We start from the raw sequence: 23,336 nt of genomic DNA, 5'->3' as shown, positions 1-23,336 counted from the left end.
TTAATATCAGCCTTTTTTGAATCCGTGGGATATATTTTGATGCTTTGCCTAAAAGGAATATTCACTTCATGTTATTGCGCCTTGCAATAATTAAATTCTAATGCAGGGAGCGCATTGCCTAATTAGTTTCACTTTGTCGTGTAGCTTCCCATCACCATGCGATCAATTGTGCTTGGGAGGACGTTCGACCGATATTGAAAACAGATACAATGCCTCTGCATTTTCCTTGAGCTTCCACGGAGTTTGGCTTGTTAAGCAGGTCTTTTTGAGAGGTGCTGTCAGCAACAGTGTGGGAAGCCAGATGAAGGAACGCTGCTTTTTCACCCGATAACACTTCAAAGCTAAGTCGCCTCTCATGTCATCCTTAAAATAATATGGTCCATTGAACAAGATCTATTAGTGAAGACTACCTATTATGCAAGGTACTTACTTTCCTTCTACGTACTGGATGATCCAATCGCAAATGACAGAGCAAGAGTTCGTGTTGACCTGTAACTTGTGGTTTACTACTCTTGAAATATAGGCAGAAGTAGATGTATTGTTCTAAAGAGAACGTTTATCCGAGGGAAACTGTAAAACATTCGGTGCAGATCTGAGAGACAGAAAGAACAAACTTACCTTCGCAGGTGGTCCCACCCCTAGTTGGATTTCTACCTTCCATGACAATCTATAGTTATTCACCAATGAGTTTACAATTCATGTGTTGGTAAAAGCAAATGACAGCACTTGATGTTGGCTCTATGGGAGGCTGATGGAGAGTCAACTGGTTCATTATGTAATGCGTGCAGAAACATTTGGTGTTTACTAATACTGCTGTGACATTATTAGCTACTGAACCCTTGAAAGCAATACTTACTGTAGGACCTAGGAGGCCGCTTGGGGACTTCTGACCAGGACCGGCTTTTGACTTGGGCAACCTGGGTCCAGACCTGTGGCGCCTACATTTGGACAGGTGCACCGGTAGGTGATCTCCTGAGCTGCCTAGAATAAATGTTTTTTCCAGACCACCAGCTCATTTTTTAACCTCCCTCGATTATCTCTACTCTTCATCCCCCCTTTCTTCTCCACAGCCCCTTCCAAGGACTTTTACCTCCAGTTTAGTAAGTGAATAAGTGATTGAGGTGAGTGGACAAAGTGTAAATGTGTGTTCGCAGGCCACTATGAGGTATTCAGTCAGGCCATGACCTGTGAGCACAAAAGGCCCCCCCAGTAGGATCACCAATGAGAGGGGGTAGAAGGGGGTATCTTCAAAATTCAAAAAAGTGTATTTCATTAACATGCAGATGTATTTCATCAGATTATATCACTGCAATACGGGGCACTTATCTTATTAAAAGTGATAGTTTTGAAACATGTACTTAGAAACGTTCATGTTTGCCTCCCTCCCTTCCTGACAACAATGCTATTAGTGAACCAAGAGGCAAGTCTGTTTTCATGGGCACCTTATGAGTGGCATTGATTCTTGTTGTACATGGAACATTATAGGTTATTAAATAAAACATAAGAGAAGATTTTGTACAGGGTACATCCTGAACTCATTATGTCAGTGTGCTCTGATTTTGAAGAAAAAAAGGTAGCAAATTAAAATAAAACAGTTTCATAGGATCATATTCTTTGGTCAAGTATGGACACTGGGATTCATCCCGGGGTTTCTGGTTTCACATTGTGCTATTCAACCACTAGATGGGTATCTCTTTTCCTCCCTCATGTTACATTAAAATGTAATGCTTTGTCTTTAGTTCTTGACAGGTGAATTTACAGTGTGGTGGCAGACAAAAGCCACATGAAGGCTTGGCTTGTTTTGGCCACAGGTTCCAAGAGAACCTCAAGCTGAGCCACAGCCAGGTATGTTGTTCAAACTCGGCTCGAGCCTTCAGTGCCCTGCCATCCTATGTCCCATGTTGGCACTATGGGGTGAAATGTATAAGAAACATATGATTTGACTAACAATCCAACTATTTGGTGAGTGCAGGACTCCTTTGTTTTAAGATTCATAAATGTCTCACTGCACCATATTTTAATGTATGGACTATGAAATATAGTGAAATCCAATAATTGTTAGATTACCTTCCTGTTTTCTTATCACATTTTTACTAACAGTGTTTAGTTTGATTTAAGTTTTCCCTATCTCTTATAAAAAACGAAACAGGAAAAAAGGGTTTGGAAAGTGATTACTCAATAATGAACAATTTGTCACAATGGTGATTGAGATTAATAAGAAATATAGGGTCCGCCTTGCTTATTACATAACAACTGGGGCTTTAGTGATTTTGATAGTGAGATTTCAGGACTACTTTTACCACAGAAATGCCTCTGCATTGTGGAATGTGCCCATACTTTAATTACAGAGTTTATAACCCACATATTTTGTCAAAGTCTAAAGCTAGAATTAAATGTCAAGTCTCCTAGTTTCATTGCTAAAGCATTCCCGCTGTCCCATGTCAATGGGTGGTGGTTGGGTGTTTGTCCCTGCCCACCTCAGTGAACTGTACAACCTTATTGGAGGGTCTCTACAAAAGATTTGTTTTATAGAACGTCTTAACTTAACTGAGCTTGCTTCTAAGCACTCCTAGTGAGACTAAAGGCATAAAGAGATAGTGAGGCCAAAGATTCTGTTTGTTTCCAGTTAAAAAGTCAGGTTACTTCATTTGTACTCTTGACTCACCAAGGGTAGCAATAACAGGCATAGAAGGCTTATCCTAGGGTGTGGTTGAGGGACAGATTGTCAAGTCTTTGATACTTCTAGAATCTAGGAGCTTATTTTAGAGGGTAGTGTGGAACGAAACCCCTGAAGCACCACACGATTCATGATTTACTGTCCATGTACATGCATTGCTTCCATGGTATTAGTAGAGCCCTCTGTCATGCCACAGACCATAATTCTTGGCCCCTGGGAAAATGTTTGTGAGTACCCATGCTGTATATCTTCCTAGAGTTCCATTTAAACCTTTGAAGCTGTATTCTTTTTCTATTTTAGGTTCTTTTTAATGTTTATTTAGCATGTTTACTGGGATGGAATATACTTTCTGATCCTCACTTATAGTTATTAGACCACATTCTTTTTTTGTCACCCTTCACTGTGCATGCCATCTATAAATAACAGTCATGAAGCAAAGCTTGAAGAAACAAAAACTGTGTGGTACTATACAGTCATGGACCATAAAGATAGAGAATCAGCATGTGCAATCTTTGACCAACAGTTACTTTCCCTCAACATTAAGATACAACAGATGTTAGACCCGCCCATCCAAGTGTAAACAATGCTTAAAGACCTACATTTCCCGGGGTCGGTCTTGTGTGTTGGTAAATAATAGCATGGCTTTTACAGCTTTCATTTTACCATTGCCTGAGCGGCAACTAAGATCAAAGCACAGAAGCTTAGTAATAATATCACAAGTTTGTGTAGTGCCAGTTTCTGTGATTCACCTAATATCTCATGTTGCCACTTTGAACATTGCCAAAACTTGCTATGATCCTAATATCTAGAATTGAATAGGCAGTCCAATCCAGTGCTTCAAATATTTTTTGTCAAATTGCCAGTATAGTAAGAAGCTCTAGTCTGCATCTGCATTCACTGCAAATGTAATGCCATTTATCTGACTACTTACCTGTTCCATTAAATGTCAAGCCAAACCAAAAATAATTGGCAGCTTTGTATTGCCATCTGGTATTTGTACAGTACTCTGCACAACTACCAATAGTTATGTTCCAAGGCAATTGTCTGATGAATTACAAGCGGAGATTGTACATATGATTTGAATATGCATGTGACGAGAGACGTGTCCATGGTAAGAATGGTGTGTCGTGCAGGAGGACCATAAATAATGTAGTAAATTTGAAACTGTTAGCAGGCATACTATGAAAGGAGTAAAAGATTTATAAGGGCCATACATCCATGTACATAAAAGAGGAACAGCTTTAACGCCGTGAGGAATTACAGTTTATCTTGTCCAAAATACAAATTGGTAAAGAGTGTTTATATATATATATATATATATATATATATAACAAATTCACTTAAAAAAAACAAAGGTTACAGGGACTTTATAGTTAGACTCACATTTTAAACATACTAAACCATAGAAATTCACCTGTTATAGTTAGAGTCGTTGCAAGTAACTATAACTTGTGCCCTAAGGAAACTATAACTTGCGCCCATGCCATATAGTTTTTCATTAAAACATTTTTTTCAAATATTTCAATGATATTATCAATGATGGCATCAAAGATCTCATAAGTGCCGTAATTTGTTGGGTAATTAGAAGTGCATGGTAAAGGTGCAATTTATAGTTACTAGAAAACAGATGAAAACTTCACTTTCTGCAAGTGAGAGCTGTTTGACAGCTCTCACTTGCAATAAGTGAAGTGTTTGCTCTGAGTTGGTGAGAGCTGTCAAAGCTCCCGCCAAGTCATTAGTAAACAGCTATGTCCTAGGGGTAGGCACCCTGGGACATAGCAGGAGCCAGCCCTTGGGAGTGGAGGTACCAGGGCCATCTGTGGCACCTTGAGGGGGCTGTGGGGCCCCACTCCAACGTAAAACAGTCCCAGGGAGGTGATGTCCCCGGGCTGCGAAGGCGCACGCAACCACATTATTTTGATTTAAGCCCCGGGGAAGTGGTGGTGTCCAGGGCTGTGGGGGAGCACGCAACCCCTCCCCCCACAATGTGTTTCATTTCAGCTCTGGGGAGGTGGCGGTTCCCGGGGGTGCATGGCCCCCCAGCATTATATCTGATTAAAGTCCTGGAGAGGTGGCAGTCCCCAGGGCTGCAGGGGTGGGGTGGCTGCTTTTATTTTATTTATTTTTAATTGCTGTGAACTTGTGACATTGTTGTGAATTCGCAGGGACATTTTTTTTTTTTTAAACACATTTTTTGCCCTGGCGGGGTTAATCTCTTTTTCTGGGACTCAGCTGAAGCAGAGTCCCAAGATGGCTGCCAACACTCCCTGATTTCAAGTTTCAGCAGCCAATCAGAGCTCTGCAGCTCAGTGCACAGGCTCCTATTATTTACGAAGTCGGCAGGGAGGATCCGTGGCCCTAGATACACGCATTTATTTTCCCTTTAACTTCTCAAAATCTCCTGAACTGTTTTTCACCAAATAACCAAAAGCATAATCTGCAGAAACAAAATCTAGTTTACTGACACATTTGGTATAATTCCATCCAGCAATTCGGACTGTAGTCTTGATCAAAACTCCGATAGGAATTAACATGGAAAACACACATTTTTTTACAACTCCCCAACCCCCCCCCCCCTTTTTCTCGGCTCTTGCTTGATGGATCACCCCAAAACTTCCCAGGCTCCACAAGAATCACCTGCACACTTTTTTTTAAACATTTTGTGATGATTCGTCAAATGATGCCAAAGATATAGGCAAGTCAAAAAATGCTTTTTCTATGGAAACATGGTCCTATCTATAACTACCTGATGGTGACTTTACTGTTAGTTCTTTACCATTCTTTTGATTGGCTGACTTGTATCCTTCCACTGCTCACATTTACGGAACAACTGTTTTCTTTTTTATTATCCAATCCATGAGAGGGTTTGTGTTTCCCTGCTCTCTCTCTCAAATATCTGCCACTCCACAACCATTGCTTCCGCTTCACCTACCCCGCAACTGCTTCTTTGTTCCTACATTACCCCTTGCAGTAGTTGTAATTTTTTGGGGAAGGCGCAGCAGCTGCCATTTGCTGTCAGACCACTCTGCATTGCATAAAGCTGTTTAGTGTGTCATCATTGTTCCCTTACTGCTGCACACTCCCTGTTACTTGACACCCAAACACCCCACCACCTGCCACAGCCATTTTTTAATTTACTTTAATTTTTTTAGATTGAGAAAAATAAGAAAATGACACCCACCTCATTGTATGTATGTGAAATTTATAAAGCGCATTCCGGCTCAAGAAGAGCATCGAAGCGCTAACAGAAGGTGAGAGACTCAAAGACCGAAAGAAAAAAGAAGGCGACAGGAAAGGATAGCGAAGCCAATGACTAGCGCGGGAAGAGCCAGGTTTTGATCAGTTTCCAGAAACTTAAATAACTAGGTTCTTTCCTAATCTTCAAGGGAAGCAGGTTCCAACATTTTGCTGTGGCCACAGTGAAGGCTTTATCACCCCATTTGACTTTGTTGGTATGAGGAACCTGAATTCTATAGGCCTCGGATGACCTAAGACGTTGTCACTCATGTGCCCCCCTATAGAATGACAGAGCTGGCAGCAGTAACAAAACTCCTTTTCTCTTTTGTTTCCAATCCTGCATAGCATTGGCAAAATCATTGACAAAGTCAGTAGGTCAACAAATCAAGACCTGTTGGGTTTGCCGATGTTCATCAAAAAGTCATATGAGGTCATATTTGTAGCTTAAAGTTCCTTGCTCAATAAGAACATGCTCAATATCAAATTCATGGTCCTTTTTAGGTTGAGCGTAAGCCTTCGACCTCGTGTACTTTTAGTATACTTCTTATGGCTTAAAGCAATTTCATTTGTTGGTGGCAGTGTCCTTTAAAAATTCTTGCTCGCCAGTTGTCAGTTCTGCCCCCCCCCCCTCCTTTTTCAGTGTCAGAGCAGTGATTAACTACTGTATTAATCCACTTTGGTTTCTTTATCTGTGGCTGTGATGGACTATTTTTGTTATTTCTTTGGTGCTTCCCTTTCACGGTGGGTGTTTTAGGCTGGTAGCTGCCTCCCTTTAATTGCAGAATTTTGTTCCACCCATCTCCTCCCATTTCACTGACATTGGTTTTGGCTTTATTCTAGTGCTGTCCTTATTTACCTCTGGCTCCTAAACGTAGCTTATTTTACAAAAGAAACACCTATCATTTAGCTCATTGCTCACGAAAGCCACAATATGCCCTTTCTGGTAGAATGTAGCTAAAACTAGAAGCAATGTTGTGAAACTTGCTTAGCCTCTCATGGCATTTCGAGTCTCTCTCTCCAGGGCTCCAGGGCCCCTCCCTGCCAGCACTCACAATATCACACACAGGGCATTGCTTATCTCCTTTATTGGGGCCATAAATCTTCTCAGGCTGCCCTGCTGGTTGAAATGTGAGGCAAGAATGCTTGGAAGGCTTGTCATTCTGTTAAAATAAAAATAAAATACTTTTCCAGTCTTATTTTTCTAATTTCTGCTCAGACATTTACACAACATGACATAGTGCAGTCATCGTCACGTCTCTGCTCAAGGGATTGTGATTTCTGATGTCAGTAGCAGCTAGTGACCACCAAAACTTGTCAGGAAAAGACAAAATTATGAGACAGGGTTCACCAATCTATGTGGCAAGAAAAGTCCAGTTCTAAATTTACAATGGCAATATGTCTAATTCAAGAAAATAAATGCTAGACATATTGCATTGCAAATGCCTCTTAAGGGCTTGTGGATGTTACAAACTGAAAAAAGTGAACTTCCTCTTCCACCTTACTTACCTCAATAGTAATTGGTTAATGATCTGAACTGAATTCTGTACCAGTGCCTTGGAATGCTGTATGCAACCTTTCTGTTTTCTGTTGCAGCACGTTTTTAGGTCGAGCATAGCAGTGCGCACGCGTGGCTTTTCCAACATGTTGGTATGTATCTGGGCTTTTAATAACGCCCACCTCACGCCCATCACCATCACTTGTTCATGGGGTTGCCCTTCAAAAATCCTTTGATGACATTGGTAAATGGTTTACGTTTATCCCTCCTTGGGGAGGTTTTGTTACCGCCTTGCCTATCAGCTCTGCTACATGGCTAATTGCACTTTTGCCGATAAGTTTGACTGCGAGTGAACTTCTTTTTCCTTTTGTGTCTCTCTTTGTCGCTGATGCTCATTGTGGCCGTGGTGCTGAATTGGCTCGCTTATGTGAAACCGTTTTAATTTAGATTTTTAAGTTATGTAGCAAGAAAAGTCCGATTAGGAGTTTACAACACTAATAGCTTTAACGCGAGCATATGCGAGACCCATTGCATTACAAATGCTTGTTTTAACTTTTGCAGCAAACGAGTATACAATTTAATGTCTTGATTATTTGAATTAAGAGACCATTTTAATTTGAAGTCAGTATAACATGTCACATGGGACACCTGGAAATAAAAATTTAGAAACGTAATTACATTTTCTTCTGCATGGTATTCTTTCAGTTTCACACCAACTTCCTGTAATTTATTAAAAGAATAGGTATAACGGTAGAGTATAGAGAGAGCTTTCAAAGTTATAACGCCAGGATGAGCAGGGCGGTGATGACACACACACACACACACACACACACTTAAATTAAGAAACTGTGCTTTATTATAAGCCTGTGTAAAGTATTACCTGGGAGCAACGCATTTAATTAAATATTCTAATTTATGGTTTTCTTTTAGACTTACCCCTAAAGCTAGGAAAAGTCGGCTTGTTATTTTATGAAATATGTAAATGAGTATCTGGATGTTGGCAATACAGTGAATTAGAATTGCAGTGGGTTCACAATGCATATAATCTACCTATAGTGAAACCTTTGATGGATGTGTTCCTTTATGTCTATTAAGCATACTCGTGCCTTTAGAAGCTGTTTGGAGCACTGAGGGCCTCTACACTAGTAACTCGAATATGTTAATTACAGTTGGACTCTAATACAATGAGGTACTCTGTATTTTACACTGTCGAACTCTGATATGTTCAGTCGTAGAGGACACTTTTGCTATACTACAGGTCTGTATTATGCCCTATAACGTGAAACTGCTCTCCTGAGTATAGCAGAATGCTATGGTGTTCTACACTGTGGAATCTGTTATGCCTTCTACTTCGGGATTCTGAAATGTCCAATGCTTTATGCTTTGGGACGCTGATGTTCAGTACTACAAGACTGCTAAATACTGCATGGCAGTGATATATTCCTGGTGTGGAAATCTCAAATGTTCTATAGCTTGGGGCTCTGATATATTTACACCATGGTATTCGGATATGTTCAATAATGCAGTATCCGCGTACATTCTATACCACAGAGCACTGATATGTGCTATACTGTTGACTCCTTTATGACTTGCACTGCGCAATCTGTCATGCCGTGTGCTTCAGGATTCCGATTTACCCCATACCATGGAACTCCGATATGGTTTAGCCTGTTCAATACTAGAGGACTCTGGTCCACTCTATATTGCTAGACTATGAGACGCTCTAAATTGTGTGGATCTTAAATGTTCCATACAGTGGGATTATACTATACTATATATCTCTTGCTGTAGGAATCTGATATATGCGATACTGAAGAAAACTGGATTGTTCAGTTGTGCCAAATTGCAATATGCTCTACATTGCAACAAATTGTGTTCTTTTTAGGAGGTATATAGACTAATACTTTGGGGTGACTGCTCAAATGCTGGACTCCCCAGACCACATATACGACCCCAGGACTTAATTGGAAAAGCAAATTATTTTAAACCTTCGTTTAGTTTTTCATATTAAATATTTCATTTTTATGAATGTCAGGCAGATCTCGCTGAAATGGTGTTAGAGGGACGGGATACAGAGTGACACAATAACTCAACTCTAAACGAGTTATCTTCACATGATTGTTTTTATATAATTATTTTCTTGTAAATTCTTTTTATTCAATTTTTTCTTCTTGATGAATAAACGTGGCTACAGAACAAACTCTAAAAAACGACTGATTGTCTCGTACCATCAATTCCCCTAGAAGAAAAGCCCTCTACCTCCAAATATAGTTATTTTTAATGCGTATTGATAATTAAGACATCCTGTTCCTTGCAAGATAGTGGGAGTATCTGGAAAAATCGTAAGAGAAAGACAAAAGGATTTCCTCTTTGGGGGGCAGTCATTCTTCAAATGGAAAGCTTTGAAAAACTCAACAAGAAAATTATAGACTTTACATGAGAGTGTGCACTAGGGGGACATGAGCAGTCATATTACTGGTAAGATTGGCCGGGCTGCAGGGAAGTCATTTTCCTTCGTAGGATGCACTTAAGCTCTTATTGGTGATGTTCTTTTTTCTTTTATACTTCACAGCTTCCAATGTTCATATAGGGCATGAGGTGTAATCTTCAACATAAAACCATTGGCTTCATGATTCAAAAGGCTTCAGGTCCATAGTTTCAGCGGTCTTTCTGTGTAACTGTAATGGCCATGGAGGAAGAGTAAAAAAGGTTCCTTTGCTTATGCTGGCAACTGTCACGGGGTTGTCTTGCTTGCTGTGGTTTGCGGAAGTGTGGGCAGCTACACATATCCCCTCTGATTCATTGAGTGATAGGTGGGTGCTGTAAATCACACTGTGGTTGGATCTGCTTCAGTGCATGGCATTGAGGATTGATGCTAGCTGATTCTCCACATAGAATGAAAAAAGTCACCAACCCACAGCACTTTCGGTTCTCAGATAAGACTAGTTAGCTCCACCAACATGCATTTTGCTTGACACTTCAGTTATTGAACCTCCTCTGGACTTGTTGGGCAGACAGATGAAGTTTGAAGACACAACATCATCCGTCGATGACAAATTGGAATGAGCAAACATCTTCATTCCCCAGACACAAGATTCCAGGATCTCCACAAGGCTGCTGAAAACAGATAGGTGAAAGCAAATAATCCAAAGTTTCTTGGTCAGTGGCTGGCACCACCCACCCTTTAAACCTAAACCCTGCCCCCCCAAACCCTAATCACCCCAAACCCTCTATCCCCTCACCCCTCGCCCCCCAAAAAACAGCCCCAGTCACAGCCAATTTACCTCCTCCTTCACCGCGTCGACTCCGACTCCCTTCTTCTGTACCTTAACCACGCATGTACGTTGTTCAGACATGCGTGGTTAAGGTACCAAAACCGGGAAGTCTTGGAAAACGAAAGCGTTGTTTCGCTTTCATTTTTCACAACTTCGTGGTTTCAGAGTCGTTGTTCCGGGTGTTTCCCATGTGAAGTATATGGTGACTAGCGAACCTCTATATTTCCATGATAGGTAAAACACAATTGTCATGACAGTTTTTGTATTTCCTGCATATGTAAAGTACACATTACCATGCCATGACGTAGTTTGAAAAGTACACATTGCAGTGCCACTGCATGTATAGCGCCACTGCCAAGTCAATTTCTATTGCCCCTGTATTTTTAGCACTGCATTTTAAGATTTTTATTCACGTTTCCTCATTCTTCTTACACTCAAATGGCACCGTCGTCATACCAGTTTCTGCTGTTTCACTCTATAAAAAGCATCTCTGCCATGCTATTTTCCGCTCTTCCAATTTATGCAATGCACTTCTGCAATGCTAATTTCCACTCTTCTACTTAATGCAAAGCACGTCTGCCATGTTAGTCTCCACTTTTCCACTTTATTTAAAGCACACCTGCCATGGTAGTTTCCACCCTTCCACTTTATGTATAGCACCTCTGTCATACTACTTTCCTACCTTGTACGTTATGCAAAGCACAATTGCAATGCTACTTTCCACTCTTCCACTTTATGTAAAGCACCTCTGCAGTGCTAGTTCCCACTCCTCCACTTTATAGATAGCACCACTGGTTGCTAGTTTCCTCTCTAACACTTTATGCAAAGCACATCTGCCATGCTAATTAGTTTCCACTCTTCCACTTTATGCAAAGCATGATTGCAGTGCTAGTGTCCTGTTTTCTACTCTACAGAGAGCACAACTAGCAACTAGTTTCCACTCTGACACTTTATGACAAGCACGTCTGCTTTGCTAGTTTCCCCTCTTCCACTTTTTGTAAAGCACCACTGTAGTGTTAGTTTCCACTCTTCTACTTTATGTAAAACACCATAGCAGTGCTAGTTTCCACTCTTTCACTTTATGTAAAACACCATAGCAGTGCTAGTTTCCACTCTTTCACTTTATAGATAGCACCACTGGTGTACCAGTTTCCACTCAGACACTTTATGCAAAGCACATCTGCCAAGCTAGTTAGTTTCCACTCTTCCATTTTATACATAGCATGATTGCAGTGGTAGTTTCCTGTCTTACACTCTGTAGAGAGCACCACTGGCATGCCAGTTTCCACTCTGACACTTCATGCAAGGCACATCTACCCTGCTCGTTAGTTTCCACTCTTCCACTTTATGCAAACCATGATTGCAATGCTAGCTTGCTGTCTTCCACTCTTTAGAGAGCACCACTGGCATGCTAGTTTCCACTCTGACACTTTATGACAAACATGTCTGCTATGCTAGTTTCCACTCTTCCACTTTATGCGAACAAGAATGTGCAAATGCACAATAGAGCTGTTGCAGACACACCATCGTTTGAAAGGCAACAGTTGATTCGGTATAGAATAGCAAGCTGCTTTTCAAATTATAGAGGGGGTGAAAGGACTGATCAAATAGGGCCCTGAAAAGTGCACTGGAAAGTGGAGAAAGGAGGCATATACAAGGAGCTTCTAAAATCAAGGCATACTGGACTCTGGGGTATATCTCGGCAGAACATACACAGCTCAAATGACTATAAAATACAGGACTGTGGGGTCATAGACTAGAAAGGGATCTGCCAGAATAGAAAAGTCATACAATACAGTGGTCTAATGCCTATACAGGCAAGGTATATAAGTTTCTAGTTGGGCAGAAAGGCAGGTTTCAGAGGGTTGGAAAGGACTAGAAAAGCAGGGTACACGGTTCTCCTGCGATAGAAAAACAGATTGCCTGGGTTTCTTAATTGCATATATACTTTCCATGCAAGTTCTATATCCCTGAGTAGGGGAGGGCGATAACGAGTTTTACCAAAAACAGGCTTTTTGACACCCTCTCTTCTCGTTGATTGTTTATATTCACATGTTTTCACTTGAATACTTTTCTCCTGTAAACAGCTTGTAGCAGTCTGATGCTTGTTAATGAACTGTCAATAAACACATGGCGCGGGGACGCAGCAGAGGCTTGGTGGGCCAGGAATAGGCAGCTTAGACTAGGGAGACCAGATTTTGTGGAGCGAAAACCAGGACAGGTCAGACATAAAAGAAGGACTAACGACTTTACACTCACTTTTAAATCTGGCCTGTCCCGTTTCTTTGCGTAGCTTTGTGAATGTGTGCCTATACGTGTGTGTGTTTACATATATATATATATATATATATATATATATATATATATATATATATATATATATATACACACACACACACACACACACATTTACAAGACTATACATATAAAATTAGCTATGGCTTGACCTCCCACCCTGCACCCCAAACTCACCCCCACCCACCTCTCTCTGCCCCCCACTCCGTCTCGCTGCTGGGAGCACACAGGGGGATGTGTTGCCTGACATTAACAGATAAATTACTTAATTATTGCATACTTTGTAGGCGTCTGTTAAAGTAGAGCATACCTTTACCTTATGCTTCCCTAGATAATCTGACCTTTGTCACAAAAAACGGGACATTTATGTAATAATTTTACCTTTGTCCCAAAAACCGGGACATTTGTTTAAATTTAAGAGAAGCGTCAGGACACCGGAACAGTCCTCTAAAAACCGGGACTGTCCGGGGAAATCCGGGACGTCTGGTCACCCTTGCTTAGATGAGCACCTGGAGTATGTTCTTGAGGGTTTCTGCAGGTGGGTTAGGTGGAGTACTGAGGGTAGGGGTATGCATAGAGGGGAGTTCCGAACACTCTTTGGAGGGCCCCTGTGGAGTTGTAGTAAGTATGGCTGTTAGCCTTCCAGGCAAGGGCCGAGGTCGCAGAAGAGTTCAGAGGAGACACACTCGTCCCTATTACACATTACCCACCCCCATGCCCTCCTCGGTAGGCCAAGGGGGTATTACTAGCTGGAGAAGTCTCTCAAATGACATCTTTGGTGACAGTAATACGACCATCTTCGGTGTGGTGTGTCTGTTTCTCTTTTTAGACAATAAGAAGCTGTTGATGAGCAGTCATTGATTTGTGGGATTAGTAAATTAGGAACTGTGTGCCAAAAACTGGACTTTATCAGAAGCCTGAAATGTTTGTTCTGTGATAATCTTTCATCTCTAACAGCCCACCTTTGGCATCCACTACAGCACTTGTGAAGAAGCACGGGCAGGAAAGAGACTCCCCCACTGTGATATTTTCTTTATCTTCGTGATTTTATAAGACTTTCTAGTGATGGTCCATTAGGACAAGCGCCATGACATGCTTGCAAGATATCCACGTGATAAATGTCTAAACAGGACCTAATTTCCATAGAAAAAAAATAAAAGATCGTTTTAAAATGTTGTGTCCTCCTTGATTGCAGTTTTAATTTTCAATGGGCATGACTCAAAGGTTGCCCTAGGCTCCGGTTTCTAGGCTCCTAGAAAGAAATGTGTATTTTCTGAAGTATAATAATATAAAGCACAGTACAATTCTGTATCGGGGGAAGCACCACTGGTTTGCTATTATATTTTGTTTTCTTTTTTCCTCCACAATGAAAACATTCCCCCTCACCCGTACAAAACCACCTGTCCTTAAACTCAGTTAAGTGTGGCGGTGTTGTGTTCTGTTCTGTTGAACGTCCTACCTTAGAAATAAATTTGCTCCAGCCCTTGACTGATGTTATCATTTGCAGGGTGGGAAATTATCATAGAGAGGTTTGTTATTGGTCACTAGCTGATTTGTTTGTAGACATTCACATGCTACCAAGACAAACCAAGCCTTCATCTGCCTGCTCCCCACCTTTTGCATGAGATTCACTCAAGCATAGCATTACGTGAGCATGGGGTAATAGTACGCATACGTAGAAGGGCCTGCCCCTGCAAAGTCACCTTTCCTGTATGTTTTGCAGGTGTAATCTAGCTATTTTTTATCATAAACGTTTTTTTCACAATTCCAATGACTTTCCAAATAGGGTCCACTTTCTTCTAAAGGAATCCATTTGCGTATTTTGTGCTAGAAGTAAACGTTCTGCATGGCCATCTAAAACAAAAGAAAAAGCTACAAATTGACATACTAATAATTTCTGGTGTGTGGACTTTTCTGTGTTGTAACTTCACTCTGTATATTTCTCAGGATTCAATTGTTGTGCTACATGGTTCCTTCTAATCGTGTACAGTGATATGCACGTGAAACACCATGTATTGTGTGTAAGACTGTAAAATACACAACCATTTGACATTAATGAAACTGGTAAGATAGCTTATTGGGGTGGTGGGTGTTGATACATGGATCTGTACTTAACATTCAGGTTACTGTTTCAAGAAATACATTTTTCCAAGGTCGAAAAAATCAGTAGATTGGAATTATGTCATAAGAGCTGATAGTTAGGAGCCAGAGAAAGCAGTTACTGAAAAGGATAAGCCTGTAATAAGCATAGTATAAATGTTTTAGATTACTCATTGTGTGAGATAGAAATGGTCCATCTTGTGAATTTAAAAAAATACATATGGTCAATATTTTAAACACATCATACATACAAAGTGCTGTCTGTAGTTTTTGTCATTCGGCAATTAGGCAAACACAAAAAGTGCACTGTTTTGAATGGTCCTTTTCCCCTTGCAATAAAAACTAGATGTACCGAAAGACCGGACTCATCTGTCTCAGAGCAGCATCCTTCCCTTCATGTATATTTGATACCAGGCTCCTTCTTAATCTGATAAAGTGCACTTTGCCTCTGGTGTCTCACAATAAGCTGGCTGCATTAGTGCTTGGGAAAATCAATACCGATTTATAATTTACCATTGCAAAAACCTATCACTTTTTATGGCCCTCCATTCTGACTCATTAATATTGCATTACCTCCGGCTGCTCCACCTCCCGCTGCTGAAGGCCCATATAGTAGCCCGGTCACTGTGTAGTTTGTAGGCAACCCTTCTGCAGCTTGATTCTGACTCTTTAGATACAAGCTGAGCTGTGAGGACTCTGGAACTTCGGCCTCTCTGTAACTTGACCAAATGTGGATGACAAATGTGTGCTGAAGAGTTGGCTCAGGATCCACCCGTTACGCGCATATATGCATCACTGCATGGAATCCTTCATTTTAGAGAAAATGCACATTATTATTACTATTTAGCAAAACGATTCCAAGGCTTGCTTTAAAGGGTCTGCACAGATGTTCTTTAAGGATGTCATCTGCTGTGAGCTGCTATGCTCTGTTTTTGAGCTTATCATATGATTTCCTGAGATCTGATTCGCTATGCTGGTTTCAAGGTTGAATGTTGAGGATAACAACAGCTGTTCTTCACGTGCTCCTATTAAGAGAGTGTAATGTGATGCCATCAGTTGTAAGTCCATGTGCTCAGGCTGTGAACTTGTACCCTGAGCCACTAATCTGTGAGTCACTATGTTCTGTGAGCATGCAATATGATGTCATTTGTTATGAGTCATAGTGCCCTAACTGATGGTTTAATGTGTTAGAATGATCTGAATCTCTGTGATCTAAAAATGAGCTTATAATGAGATATGATCTACTGCAAGTCACCATACTCTTAGCTGAGCTTTGTGTTGTTATGAGAAATAATCAGCTGTGGAAGTATGTGCTCTGACTATGAGCTTGTTGTGTTTTTAGGTCAAGCATGCAAGTGCTTTGACCTGTTGTAAGTATTGTGGGCTTTTACCCATGCCCATCTCACAGCCATCACTTTCATACGTTCCTGGTTTGCCTTTCAAAAATCACTTGATGTCATTGGTAAATGCTTTACATTTGTCCCTCCTTGAGGCGTTTTTTATCACGCCTTGCAGACTGCCCCTCTTACATTGATTATTGCACAATTGCCAATATACTTCACCATAGGGAACTTTATTTTTCTTTTGTCTCTACCCTTCCTGCTCCATGGTGGCCATAATGCTCACAGCGTGAACAGGCACAGCAGCGTGAACTCCATCGGCGGTGTTGGAATGCTGGTCACGTTGTTCACAGTCACCTAATTAGAGTAATTTCTTGTGGCTTTTACTTTAAAACACTCGAAATTGGTAACTGCTTTACGTAAAACATAAAATCCTCAAAGCGAAAATGGCTCTTCCTCTGTGCCAGAAGAGCCACTTTCACTTTGAGGAGTTTATGTTTTACGATACTACAATATTCACTGTACTCGGGGCAACTCACCCCATAATGCTTTGCAAGCACTCTTTTACAAAACATGTTTGCTCATTACTCAGCCTGTGGTGGCCCTTGGACAATGGGACCACCTTCAAAACGCTCTGTCTACATCATCTCTCGATCCCCACACTAGGTTAGTGGGAACCCAATACGAATAACCCCTCCCACTCTTCACTGTTATTTAGGCGTTCTCATGGCTAGAACTTTTGTTTTACAGCCGGGAGAAGTTTTGTTTTAAAGGCCTTGTTTGTAATATAATTTCAGTAGGCCTGCTAGCCCTAAAAACATCTCTAGGGGCTAAGTATATGGTTACACTACATTACTTTCTCTGTTTTTTTCATTGGGTTATGCCATCTAGGGGCTAACAATGTGGTTACATAACTATGTTTCTTCCAAATGCTGTTTTTGTTATGGTGCCCTCTAGGGGCTGTTTTGAACATGACATATTAATTGTCAAAAGTTCATAGGATAAATATATATTTTTTAATAATCTCTCCTTGTTACAATTATGACTATGATTCAGGCCAACTTAACATCCCTATTAAACTATAACTGTTTGAACACTCTTGACATGTTTGGGTGAACCTTCCAGTTTAATTCTCCTCTGTGGCTGCCTTGTGTCTTTTGGGGGGGAATTTTGTTAGCCAGCCAGCAACTCTGATGGTGGGGTGGTGAAAGTGGTATTCTATTGGAATTACCATGGCAGAATAAAATTAGGATGGTAAATGGCAACATTTTCATTTTTTTGTTGCAGATAGAGGAAGAAGTTAAATTGAAGTGCTTTAGTTATGTGCAGGGCCACTGGAATTATGTGGCTGGAAAAGATGAAATTATGAGACAGGGTTGACCAATATATGTGGCAAGAAAAGTCCAGTTATGGATTTACAATGCCAATAGCTGTAACTCAAGAAGACGCGAGACCCATTGCATTGCAAATGCTTGTTTTAACAGTGGTGAGTCACTAGGCTCCAAATGTAATGTGCTGATCTCAGCAATTAATCATTTCCCTCAATATTAGCTTGGGTTTGGGTCCTGAATAGCGACTACAGAATACCGTGGGACACTAATAACGTAGACAGAGTATTGAGGGACAGATTATCAATGGGCAAGAATGCACAGATTTCCTAAACCTAACTCCACATCGACAATATACTTATTGTCAAAGTACATAGATGTGGAGTTACGAATAGTAAATCTTTAGCTCTCTAAATGTACTTACCTTTTGATATTTTGTCCCTCATTCTTTTGTTCTCAGTATTAGTGTATCAAAATATTCTTGTACTTGTTATTCCAGTATAGAATCTTAGTATGCTTGAGGTGCAGACCTATGCTCAAAATAAGCCCCTTTCAGCCAAGGAGGAGTAGGTGAAATGTGGGCCTTTGAAAGTCACAACCCTTGATTACATTTCCACTTACTCTCTTGCTAATTTAAATATAAACTTGCACAGGTTCTGCTCCACTTGTTATCTGGCTTATGTGACTGTGTTATTTTGCTCATTTTGCAGTTTCCCTGGCTTTAAAAGGTTGCCTACCCTCTGCTCATAACATCATCTGAATCACTAGGACTACTGTGGTTATGATCTTTTGTGAAAATTCACTATCTCTGTCCTACTTAGAGATCCCCCCTGGCCTGGGAAAGATCTCTAAGCCCACAGTGGAGTCACTGCACCAGCACCTTCACTGCAGGCTTAGTGAAATACTAAATGGGTGCCATGCTGTTTTGTCTCAATTCAGCATTTTAAGGTGGGAGTTTCTTTTGAAAAAAGAAACATCTAGTGGCCCTGACACGTAGGGAGTATTCTCCCTGAGAGTTGGGCCATTGATTTATTTTTCCGACCTTGACCACAAAGCCTCGTTCGACAGTTTCAGGAAGGGAGATCTAGTGACTTATCACGTTTGCTTCTGGATCTGTCAGCCTAGTAGCACACATGCTGCCAGGTCCAGGCTTTCCACCAATACAGCCGGCATATACTCCAACGGTGGAAACTCTGTGGTTCAACCTATAAATGGTGTGAGCAAGAGAAGGTTTTGTAGGCCAAGTGAACTACCAATTTATGGTGATTTACTCGGTCCTTCAAAATCTAAATGACACCCTGACCTTAAAGAAAAAAACTTGGCTCTTTCAGAGATTCCTCCAGAGCAGCTTGGGTTTTCTGTGCCTCAACAAATTAAATAAGAACCTATTCCAATGTAGCAATTCAAACAATGATTCAACTCCCCTCTCGGCCCTCATGCTTTATACATATATGTCTTTAGCAACTTCCAACAGGAATTCTTTCCAGATAATGTCAAAAAATGAAGTCACTGTTTGTGTTGGCAACGGGAGAGTTCTTTCTTATTTATTGTAAAATTGTTCGGAATGGTTTCCAGGCAGTTCTCCTGTTAATTAAGGGAAGGCAGTTGAGCCCAGCGCTGGTGTATGTATTGCTTTCCTCCGGGTTTAGGTCAAGGAGTAAAGAGGTAACGAGAATGTGAACGGGGGGATAAAACGAAGAAGACATCCTGCCCGAGTCTCTAGTGCGCAGCCAGCACATAGCGTGATTGGGGTTTTAAGAGACTGGCTTTGCCTCCCACTGAATGACAGCACCTATTGATTTTTTAGGTTTCTGCCGTCATCAGCCTTCAGCCTCTCAGTCGGCCATATGTGGAGGTCAGGGCACGCAGGCCTCTGTCAGGCAGCCTTCACCACATCCCAAAGTGATGTGCTGCCGAAAGAAAATCAATCATGTCATAAGTAGGAAGCATCAAAACTGTTCCCCAGCACAGCCAGGCCCATCAGACTGTCTGCACTCGGAGCTGAGGTTCGGCATCTGTCATGTCAGCCTAGGTGAGGAGTATTAGAAATGCCAGTTAACCCTGGAAAGGCAGAGTGCACCAGTGCTTAGACCCCTTCTCTGTTTCTCTGGAGAAAATGACAAGTGGAGTATTTTCACATCATTTCTCAGGCCTGCCAGTAGACGCCCCCCCCCCCCTCCCCCTATTCCCCCCCTCGTGGCTCACTTGGAGCGCTGTAGAGCAGAGTTTGGCAACTGATTATGGAAGTAACGAGAGCGAGGTGAAAAATGAAAACAGCTGTGTGCCTCTTGGGCGTCCTCTGGGGCTCTCCTCACGCCGCACATTGTATTCCTCTCCCAAGGTCGTGAAAAAATAGAGACCAAAAGAAACGTTTTTCTCTTCGACTTCTCATCTCACTCGCTTAAGTTTTAATGAAGAAGCTAGAAGGCTGTTTGCATGTTTTCAGGGGTGTTCAAGAATATCTCGAGCCACTAGACCTGGTGAGATAGGCTTCTGTCCGATTGCCGTACAATGCACGATGGGACGAATCTAGCCACAAAGCATGCGCCAGAGCAGAGAGCCTAGAGGAGAAAGGGACAGAATGAAGAAGTCAGCAAGCAGCAGGGAAAAGGAAAGGGTCGAAGAAAGAGACATAAGCAGAGGGAGAGTGAGCAATAGAGAGCAAGAGATAAGTTTAGAAACAAGTATTGGCAAAGCAAGTAGGTCCCGAATTTGAAAGATATTTGCTGAAGTTTGGGCTCTGCTAATGAAAGGTATATGTATACATTTATCTTTCTCGCTCTTTATCTATCTATATATATAAATATATATGACACATGACACATCTCCCGATTGTAAAGTATACTCATATATTTATTCTTGATCTTAAATTGAGAATCCACCCTGATATCATTTACATCTTAGGGTGCCAATTGTGAGGGTATGGGTGTATATTTTCTACTAGTTTCCCAATGGGTGGTTTACACTTTCATGTCATGGCAACCATCTCGGGGATTACGTTATGTGCTCCTACTGCTGCACACAACATCAACGTGCACCCTGCACATTCAGTGTAAACCATTTGATACATCCTCGGTTTCCCCGATATGATTTGTGTTCTGTTTCTCATATCACATCACAAACAGACAGCAGGAACGATTTATCTTGGAACACCAGCTGTCTATGTCTGCAAAATATATCATTTGAGCCCCATTATATTTATGGTGGTATTCACCATTATTATTTAAGAAACTTAGACATGATGAATTGATGATCCTGGGTTAATTACTTGAATTGAAAGTGATATTAATTTATTTATATGCACTTTAAACACATTATATAAATTAGTTGTGGGTAAGTAATATACAATGTTGATTATAATTCTCCTGTTTTAAGATGGCACCAACGTGTACACTACTCATTTTGTCTGTTATTTATGTTTCTTTTTTTATTTGTTGTATTTCACTCGGTGTAATTGTGCATGCTGTCATGTGATCAAGGCCGCGGAGCTGGCCGAAACGCATCAGTTTCTGGAGTAAATCGCTTTTCGCCTGCATCCTTAGTGAGTGTGTTTATTTTGGGACTGTGGCAGTATATATATATATATATATATATATATATATATATATATAAATATCTGATAGCAACTTCTAGCTGCATATTCCTCGAGTCGTCAGACTGGATCTGGAAAATCTTGAGTAGTACCTCTCAGTACCTCTGCATCCTAGTAGGTAGCATTGATCAGCTCCACGTTGGATACATGTGCACAGTGCGTATATAGGCACCTTCCCAGTGCGCTGACATCAGTTCTCTTCTTCTGCACCACCAGAGCAGATCTTGAAGAGCTACAGAGGACTGTTTTTAGACAACTTTTTTCGACCTTTTGTTCAAATTATTTTTTTAGTTTTGCTCCCAGTGTGCTCTAGGAGTCTCTCCTACAAAAACCTGTGGGATTTAAACCCTGTGAATCCTGCATAAACAGATGTGGTGGATCCCCACTTGGTTTGTTTGTGGTGCCTGGAGCCCAGGCACAAATCCAAGGTCTGCCCAGACTGCCAGATGATGCACCCCAAAACAGTCCAGGAGCATGCCCTGAAACTATTGGTTGCCCAATACCAAGCAACTCTACACAGCTGCAAGTCCCCAGAAAAGACCCCGGCCCACTCTTGGAATAGTACCTGCTGGTCGTCATCGCATACAAAATTCTAATTTCAGAGGTCCCACAAGACAAATCCAAGAAGTCGATGCGTTCTTCGACTTCACCTCACCAGTCCAAATCATTGGACGAGGCACAGGACTGACTCCATGAATCTAGGCTCTGCTCCCACGTCAGCCTCGGCCTCTTAGAATTTCTTGAAGAGACCCCCACCCATCTAAAAGAATTTTATGAGGCCATGCACCTCCAATCTGGGTGGGCTGGCCGGCTCTCAAGTGCATTTGGGCCCCATGGATTCCAGTCGCAGTTTGCTGCCCTCACGCGCGTCTCGATGGAGCAGCGTGCAGAGGTGGTGGCGGAGGGGGTTAAAATTGAATTAAAAAAAATAATCTCCGCACCGCTCTGCACAGCTCCGCTCCTCCGTCTCCTCTGCTACAGACACAGGCTCCCAGCCTGCCCTGCGGCCAATCCTGATGCTGCTCAGAGCAGCCTTAGGATTGGCTGGGAGCCCCACCCCGGGCTTTCCCAGGCAGACTGGGAGCCTGTGCCTCCTCTCTACAGCCTGGCAACTGTGTTGCTGGGCTGGAGACAGCCTACTGCGTATGTGTGTTTGGCCTGCCTGAGATGGCCGGCCAAACATATACATGCGCACTGAGGGGAGTGCACTGTCCACTCCCCTCATATCCGCATCAACATCAATGCCCTGGCCCTTTAACAAAGGAAGCGATAATAAACATGGTTTACTATCGTTTCGTTTGTTAAAGGATTTGCAGCGGCTGCTGCAGGCAGGGGGGGTGAAGCTCCTCTTGCCGAATGGAGGAGCCACAGCTGATGGATTCAGCAAGTGCCCCAACAGGATTCCTGCCAGTGGGTTCACCCTTGGCACCATTTCAGTCCTTTGAATTTCTTCCTGGATATGGATTGGCTCCTGTCATGAGTCAGTGGTGCTGTTCCTGGTGGCACCGATACCCCTTGGCAGCACTGACCCCATCATTATACCTGACTACTATGTAGAGCTGGACTGGCATTGTCCAACATTGATACTAGTGCCAACTGGACCAAGACTCTCTGGGTCACAGACAGCACCACCCTTTACTGACAGGTCCTGTGAGGAATACAGTTGGGGTGGATCTGAGGATCCTTATGGTTATCCCGACCACCTGGAAGCGCACTTAGTGGAGGATAACTGGTGTGAGGAACTGGCAGATGCAAGTGGTCTAGACACCTCTCCGGACATTGACCTAGTCTTTCTTTCTAGTGTGGGTACAGAGGAAAAGGATTAATTTGCTATGGTGGTAAGGAGGGTGGCTGAGGTCCTGGACCTTATGCTGCCCTCAGTGGCAGTCAAGACTAACATCTTGACAAAGGTGGTTTAACTTGGGATAGCCCCCATGGAATGTCTGCTTCCTGTTAAGGAAGCTCTAACCTATGTCCTGCTCGAGGCCTGGGCAAAG

The 23,336-nt window shown here is 41.9% G+C and overlaps 1 protein-coding gene across 3 annotated transcripts in view; it reads left to right on the top strand.

The window, feature by feature from the left end:
• The window catches only part of EBF1 (EBF transcription factor 1), a 773,266-nt gene that overhangs the window by 288,014 nt on the left and 461,916 nt on the right, over positions 1–23,336 (top strand). The gene's annotated exons all lie outside the window — the stretch shown is intronic.

Source organism: Pleurodeles waltl, chromosome 7 (genome assembly GCF_031143425.1).
Source record: "Pleurodeles waltl isolate 20211129_DDA chromosome 7, aPleWal1.hap1.20221129, whole genome shotgun sequence".
NCBI lineage: Eukaryota > Metazoa > Chordata > Amphibia > Caudata > Salamandridae > Pleurodeles > Pleurodeles waltl.
The sequence above is the reverse complement of the archived record's forward strand: the minus strand, read 5'-3'. Positions and strand labels throughout refer to the sequence as shown.